Below are 8,086 nucleotides of genomic sequence, written 5' to 3'. Positions count from 1 at the left end.
GACAAATATTTGATAAGAAAACCATGAACCCAAGATTCATCTCTTGTGCAAGATTCATCTTTATCTTCTAAACGAATTCATGTTGACTTTGACTTAGAAAATCTTCCTTCAGATCCTGGGCTACAAGAAAAGATACCATCTTATCATCCTAATAATCATGATGAAATAAAAAGATATTATTTATAAAAAGGCCCTTGTCAACCTATTTTCAAAAACCATGATTACCCTGTAACAGATTTTTCTGGAAAGCCTCGTCGATTTACATCTAAATGGTATGTAAATAGAAAGTAGTTGGAATATAGTATAGACAAGGATGTAGTATTTTGTTTATATTGCTACCTATTTGGGCAAGATGTTGGTAAGCAAGGAGGAGGTGATACTTTTGTAACGAAGAGATTCAAACTTTGGAATAAAAAGAAGAAGTTAAATTCCCATGTTAGAGGAGTTAATAGTACTTATAACCAAGCTGTCAAGAAGAGTGAAGATCTAATGAAGGAAAAACAACACATTCAAAGTGTTTTGGTTAAGCAATAAAATCAAGATAAAATTGAATATTGGGTTCAATTAAATGCAATAGTTGATTGTATAAGATTCTTTTTATGCCAGGGATTAGCTTTTCATGGTCATGATGAATCTCAAGGTTCAAGTGATAAAGGAAATTACCTTGAACTTTTGCAATTTTTGGGGGATTACAATGAATCTATCAATGAAGTGTTGCAAAAAGCTCCGAAAAATTGCAAGCTTACCCACCATGAAATTCAAAAAGACATTGTGAATGCAATTGCACATGAAACATCCAAAGCCATCATCAAGGATCTTGACAATGGGTTATTTTCAATATTAATTGATGAGTCATGTGATATCTTAGTGAAAGAGCAAATGGCCCTCGTTCTTCGTTATATGAACCAAAAAAGAATTATTATAGAGCGGTTCCTTAGTATTGTACATCTAGCAAGTACCACAGTTTTGTCACTCAAATATGTTATTGAATGTTTACTTTGTGAACATAATTTGAGTTTATCGAAACTACGTGAGCAAGGTTATGACGGGGCTAGTAATATGAAAGATGATATCAATGGTTTCAAAACTTTAATTTTGAAAGAAAATAAGTTAGCATTTTATGTCTATTGTTTTGCTCATCAACTTCAATTGACTCTTGTTGCCATTGCTAAAAATCACATTAATATTGCTGAATTTTTTTATGTGGTTAGTAATTTAGTAACTGTTGTTAGAGGCTCTTGTAAGAGACGAAATGCTTTTCGAGATGCACAATTTGCCAAAATTAAATAAGAATTAGATAATGGTCTACGTAGAAGTTGGCAAGGTTTGAATCAAGAGACAAATCTTAAACGTCCTAGTGATACATGTTGGGGATCATATTATGGGACTATTCTCAACTTGATTTTAATGTTCTCTGCTGTTGTTGATGTACTTGAGATTATTGAAGAAGATGGCCTCTCCAACCAAAAAGTTGTAGCTCGATCTATTGTGAGGTCAATTCTATCTTTTGAATTTGTCTTTGCTCTACACTTGATGAAAAACATTTTAGGGATCACAAATGAGTTGTCAATAGCATTGCCAAAAAAAAAAAACAAAAAAAAATCAAGATATAGTAAATGCTATGGATCTTGTTAAAATGTCTAAGCAACGATTGCAAGTGATGAGAGATGGTGAATGGATATTGTGGGGCCAGAATATTGGGTAGCCTCGGCTCACCCCAAGCCAGGCCCAAAGGGCCCACGCTGAGGATACGAGAATGGTCCGAGGATGAAAGCGCGAAGACCGACTCTTGAGGATCATATTCGAGGGGGGCCCGTCCTCGGTCATCCGAGACCTCGGGGGAACTCGAGGGCCACCCCACTAGAGGACTCCTTGAACGTCCGAAGAGGAGAGGACCCAGTGCCATGCGCCGGCAACAGGAGCACGGCGAAGGAGCAAGTCTTAGGTGAACTGTCACCTCCGCATTGAATGCGCCCACCTAACCCCCCTGGCCGCATTAATGGGGATGTAACCCCTTGGCAGGGCAACATCGATCATGGTGAGCCAGTTGAGTACGGATAAAACCTCTGATGGGACGGAGGGTCAGAGCAGAGGCCAATGGGTGATCAACAGAAGGAAGGGGAAGATAGGAGAGAGAGAGGGATATAAGAAAGGGGAGCAAGAGAATGAGGGGGGGGATTTTTCTTTTGGAACTGGGGAAGATTGAGAGGTAGAGTTAGTTTCAGGGAGAGGGGTCTCCTCGGACGAGCGTCGAGGAGCTACCCTCAGTTGTAAACTGGGCTCACTCCCCTTCAATGAAAAAGAAGTGATTTGTATTCCGTTGCTAGTCTGTTAGGGCCTAAACTTTCGATCCACTCTCTAAAAATGTATTGTTGGGGAGCCTTTACAAATGGAGTCCCTACAATTGGCGCCGTCTGTGGGAAGGATTAGTGCATTGGCAGGCGCAATGGGTGATCGGTCCTAAGTAGTTATCTTACGGAAGGTTGGTAGCGAAAAAAAAAAAAAAAAGCAGAAAAGTAGAAGATTCAACAGAAAGAAAAAAAAAAAAACTTGATATTATTTCATTGAACAGAAAAGTACAAAATACAAACAAAGGCTCAGACAGGCGTGTTTTACAACTATCTTTACAAGCTAGTTCTACAAACAGAGGCCCAGGTAGACCTGTCCTAAAACTAGCTAGAGGAAAGGGGGCTGAGGCTGGCTTGCTTCAAGGCCACCAACAACTCCTTATCCAGTGCAACAGAGCTTGAACAAAGAAAGGAGCAGACGCAGGTGCTCCGGGAAGCCCTCCCCCATGATGTTCTCTTGATTCTCTCCAGTCCTCACGAGCGTTGGCCGTTGGAGACGACAACACTCGGGCACCAGCCATGACATGAGTTCGCACGTCTCCTCCGGCAGGGGTGCTCCCTGGGGAGGAGCGTTAAGTACTTCAGGGACGTCCCTCCTGGCCACCGCGCATGGCACTATCAGTGTTACGCATAGACTCTGCCGCGCCGGGAGCCCAGTGGGGGCTGCGGTTACAACGGCTCTTGGCCCGGATGTCCTCACACCCGCCCATAGCCGCCCCATATCTACCAACTCCGGTCACAATCCTGGAGGGGTTATTGAAGGGGCTTGGGGAATTGAAGGGACATGTTTCTAACTGCGTTGAGAGGTTCATGGAGTGTGGAGAAACCTTTCCCCCGGAAAGCCTTATATAGAGGATGAAGACCAGTGGGAATTAATCCACACAGAATTCGAAAAGAGAATTACCGGCAATGCTAATCACGAAGCTATCAAATTCCAAGGGGACCGTAGACCGCTGGATTTGTGTCAATTCACGAGGATATTAATGAAGGCGCGTTTCGCACACTGAAACGTTAAGCGCGAAGCGCGAACGGCCAAGGGACGCCTCATAAATGAAAAAGATGGGAACTCGAGCTGGAGGCGAGGTCAACGCCATGTGTAAGATCATAGTCCGACCCAAGGAGGAATCGTCCCCAATAAAGCGGTCTGAGGACAAACCCTTTCACATAAAAGAAGGGAAGCGTTAGACAGAACCAAGACATTGCATGGTCCTCGGACTCAAGCCTATGGGGAAACTAACCGCTCAGCTATACCTGGGTACTAGACAGAACCAAGGTATTGCATGGTCCTCGGACTCAAGCCTATGGGAAAACTAGATACTTACAGAAGAAGGGAAGCGTTAGACAGAACCAAGGCATTGCATGGTCTTCGGACTCAAGCCTATGAGGAAACTAGATACTTACAGAAGAAGGGAAGCGTTAGACAGAACTAAGGCATTGCATGGCCCTCGGACTCAAGCCTATGGGGAAACTAACCGCTCAGCTATACCTGGTTACTAGACAGAACCAAGGTATTGCATGGTCCTCGAACTCAAACCTATGGGGAAACTAAATACTTACAGAAGAAGGGAAGCGTTAGATAGAACCAAGGCATTGCATGGTCCTCGAACTCAAGCCTATGGGGAAACTAACCACTCAGCTATACCTGGGTACTAGACAGAACTAAGGTATTGCATGATCCTCAGACTCAAACCTATGGAGAAACTAGATACTTACAGAAGAAGGGAAGCGTTAGACAGAACCAAGGCATTGCATGGTCCTCAGACTCAAACCTATGGGGAAACTAACCGCTCAGCTATACCTGGGTATTAGACAGAACCAAGGTATTGCATGGTCCTTGGACTCAAACCTATGGGAAAACTAGATACTTATAGAAGAAGGGAAGCGTTAGACAGAACCAAGGCATTGCACGGTCCTCAGACTCAAGCCTATGGGAAAACTAATCACTCAGCTATACTTGGGTACTAGACAGAACTAAAGTATTGCATGGTCCTCGGACTCAAGCCTGTGGGGAAACTAGATACTTACAGAAGAAGGGAAGCGTTAGACAGAACCAAGGCATTGCATGGTCCTCGAACTCAAGCCTATGGGGAAACTAACTGCTCAGCTATACCTGGGTACTAGACAGAACCAAGGTATTACATGGTCCTCGGACTCAAGCCTATGGGGAAACTAGATACTTACAGAAGAAGGGAAGCGTTAGACAGAACCAAGGCATTGCACGGTCCTCAGACTCAAGCCTATAGGGAAACTAACCGCTCAACTATACCTGGGCACTAGACGGAACGAAGGTATTGCATGGTCCTCGGACTCAAGCCTATGGGGAAACTAGATACTTACAGAAGAATGAAAGTACTAGACAGAACCAAGGTATTGCATGGTCCTCGAACTCAAGCCTATGGGAAACTAGATACTTACAGAAGAATGAAAGTACTAGACAGAACCAAGGTATTGCATGGTCCTCGAACTCAAGCCTATGGGGAAACTAGATACTTACAGATGAATGAAAGTGTTAGATAGAACCAGGGCATTGCATGGTCCTCAGACTCAGGCCTACGGGGAGACTAACTACAAAATATCCCAAGTTAGGAAAGGATCAGGCCCCACCTAACCCTTGAGACGTAAGAAGGCTGCCCATGCATACATTCTCTCCCCTTATCATTGTCACTGGCTCAATCAGCAAACATATAATTCAAGCTAAAGTCTTGCAAATCAAAAGGAAAGAGGGAAAGCAGGCAGCGTGTAAACAAATGAGCGATTGAAATAAATAGAAAGGGAAATTAAACTCTTGTTACAACAAAGTGTCCACAGAGGTCGTGCGGCAAGAGCCACCTTACATCAAAATAGAAGAGAGAAGAATAACAAAATGAAGTAAAACAACATAAAGGCATAGACAAAGGTCAAGCAAGCGGCGAAAGCAGGGTGAACCAAGGTGCCAAGGAGTCTACTCCTTCTGCTCAGGCCGGACAAGGGCAACCTTTGGGTCCTTCGAGTCCTGGCCTAAGGGGACGCCCTGCAAGGGCACGGCGAGAACGGCTGCTCCCTCGATGGTGGGAATCTGAGCATCGGAAGGGACCTCCGTTACCTCTTGTGGCATCTCTTCGCTCGAATTTTTCCTTTGTTCAGCAGCTCTCACCACCTCAACAATCTCCCCGGTCTTAGCGCCATTAAGGGCAGCCTCGTGGATAGCAGGGGGGTAATACACGCTCTCTGCCTTCCATAGGTCGGACGTGGCCTCCACCCCAGCTTGTTTGAGGGCCTCAGCCCAGACGTGGGAGCAGTATCGCCTACATACCCCTGGGACTTAAGCTTTGTAGAGGGCCTCTACTGCAGCCACCCCATCAGCGTAGGCTGCGGTCTCAACCTCCTCCTTGGCACTCAGGGCCATCTCCCTGCCATAGTCAGCCTCGTCCTTAGCCCGCCGAGCCTGGTCTCTGGCTCATTCTGCTTCCCTCTGGGCCCCCTTGGCCGTTGTCACCTTAGCTCGCAGATCTGCGATCAAATCCCTCGCGATCTGTAGCTGCTCCTCCGCCTCGCCCAGATGCTTTGTCTGCTCCTTAGCCTGATTCTGGGCACCTTCAAGACAGGATACTGCACTATTCCGGTCCCTCGTCATCGTCTTCAAGTCCTCTCGGGCTTTGGCGAGATCGGCCTCGGAATTCTTTAGAGCCTCGGTGGCCTGGAAGCGCCAATCACACTCCTGTTTGAGGGCCTTCCATGGTCGTTCGCCGCCCCCTCCAACCTATAGATGGCTTGGACAGCCTGCCAGAATAACCAATGCTATATCAGCCCAACAAAAGAAAAAGGGGGAAAAGAAAAAAGAATGGGAAGAGAGTCGAAATTATAGCCCTTACCATCCTCACATATCACTTAAGGCTGAGGAAGACCTGCTCATTCGTCAAAGAATTAAGCTCGGCCATGTTCGCCTGGAGCAGCAGGCTCCTCTCCAGCGCATCGGCCACGCGCGTTCCTTCGCCCTCATTGAAGTCCCTGAGGGAGGCGTTATCCCTCAAGGGCTCCCCATGGAGCATCGGAGCTGGGAGCCAAGCCTGAGCCTCAGACGAGGTGGTGTCGACGACCTACTTGCCCTGACTCCTGTCGCCTATTTTAAGCTGCTTGGACTGCCGCAGAGGGTTGTCCTCTTCCTGCGAGGACATCGTCTTACCCTCCAGGCCTTTTGCCCTTATCCTTCTTCTTCTTGGGGTTGGCAGGCACGGACCCAAAGAGCGGGCTCGCCTGGAAAGGAGAAGGAGGGAGCTTCTGCTGAGCAGAAGTCGACCTAGTCTTCGGAGGAGGAGGGGGAAGCTTCTGTTGGGACTTCCCCGGCTGGCCCTCAATCAGGTCTAATAAGTTGGTAGTGGGCTTCCTCTTGTAACCCATTGTTGGCAGAGGAAGGGCTTCTGGAGTAAGGAGGTCTGCTTCGGTCAAATTAGGATCACCCAAGTCCCCGGGAGGGTCCTCGAACAGATCAAGCTGGGCGAAAGCGTCAAATGCGTCCCCTTCCCTCTCTAGATCCTCGTCGGCAGCCTCGGCGAATACTTGGGAAGAAGAGGGGACGGCTAGCGTAATGGCTTCCTGACGGAGGGCTCCTCGGCGAATGAAAATCCGTCCTCGGTCACAGTAATCCTCTGAAGCCGAGGATCGTTGGCTCGGATGACGTGCTTTGGAACCGGAAACGATTTCTGGACAAGTTTATACCCTAAGATTATGTGGGCGGCCCTGACTTGATTATCGTCCTCGTTTATATAAACCGACGCCCTCAGCGCCTTCTGCAAATCTTCCCGGTTGACCAAATGAAAGTGGCGCTCAAAAGCGTGCGGGTCTGCAAGGGGAAAACACCACCATGTTAGCAAAAGGAAAAAGGAATGAAAAGAGGGCAAAAGAACTTAAGACCCCTCCTACTCCTACTGCCCCACCTGGTATTCCCTCTGTTGTTGGGCAGTGAAGGCCATCATGCCACTCCCCTGACACGATGAGAAAGTCCTCATTCAGCCCCTTGCTGAACTCAGGGAGGCACTGGATAAGCCGCACCCTGTCTCCCTCGTCTTCAGGTAATAAGACTTGCCCTTGAGAAGCTGAAGGTTGTAGCACCAATTCACGTCATGGTGGGTCAACCTAAGCCCCATCTTCTCGTTCAGGGTGTCCACACAGCCCAAAATCCTAAAGACGTTTATCCCACACTGAGTAGGGGCCAACCGGAAGTGCGTGAGGTAGTCCCTCATCACCGGCCCCATGGGAATCGTCGTCCCCCCTTCAAGGAAGGCAACAATAGGAATTACCACTTCGCCCTCTCGTCTGTGTATGCGCCAATCCCTATCCTCACAATATCTCAGACCTACATTGCTGGGAATTCTATAGTCGGTGATGAATTTCTCCATTGCCTCCTCAGTATCGACGTATTTCTTAAACCTACCCATCCCAGTTGACACCTAAAGGGAATTAAGAAAGAACAGACGAAATAGAAGAAAGGGTAAAGAGAAAGAGAGCTCAAAGAGGGATAGAGCGACTTACTGGAAAGAGAATGAGCTCCTCGGACAGGCTTTTTGTGCTAAAGATGTAAGTGAGAGTGTGGCTGAACTCAGGAAGAACGCACGAGAATTCTTGATTATGAATAATGACAGAAATTTAGACCCCTTAAACACACAGATTGCGTAGCCTAGATTAATTAGCCAAGTTGTTACTTAGTCAAATTATGCAATTCTAGGTTAAAGCAATCAAATAATCATATCAAGATATAAAGC

The sequence above is a fragment of the Quercus suber genome, unplaced genomic scaffold (genome assembly GCF_002906115.3).
Source record: "Quercus suber isolate HL8 unplaced genomic scaffold, Cork oak 2.0 scaffold_506, whole genome shotgun sequence".
In the NCBI taxonomy this organism is placed as follows: domain Eukaryota; kingdom Viridiplantae; phylum Streptophyta; class Magnoliopsida; order Fagales; family Fagaceae; genus Quercus; species Quercus suber.
This window is presented reverse-complemented; position numbering follows the sequence as displayed.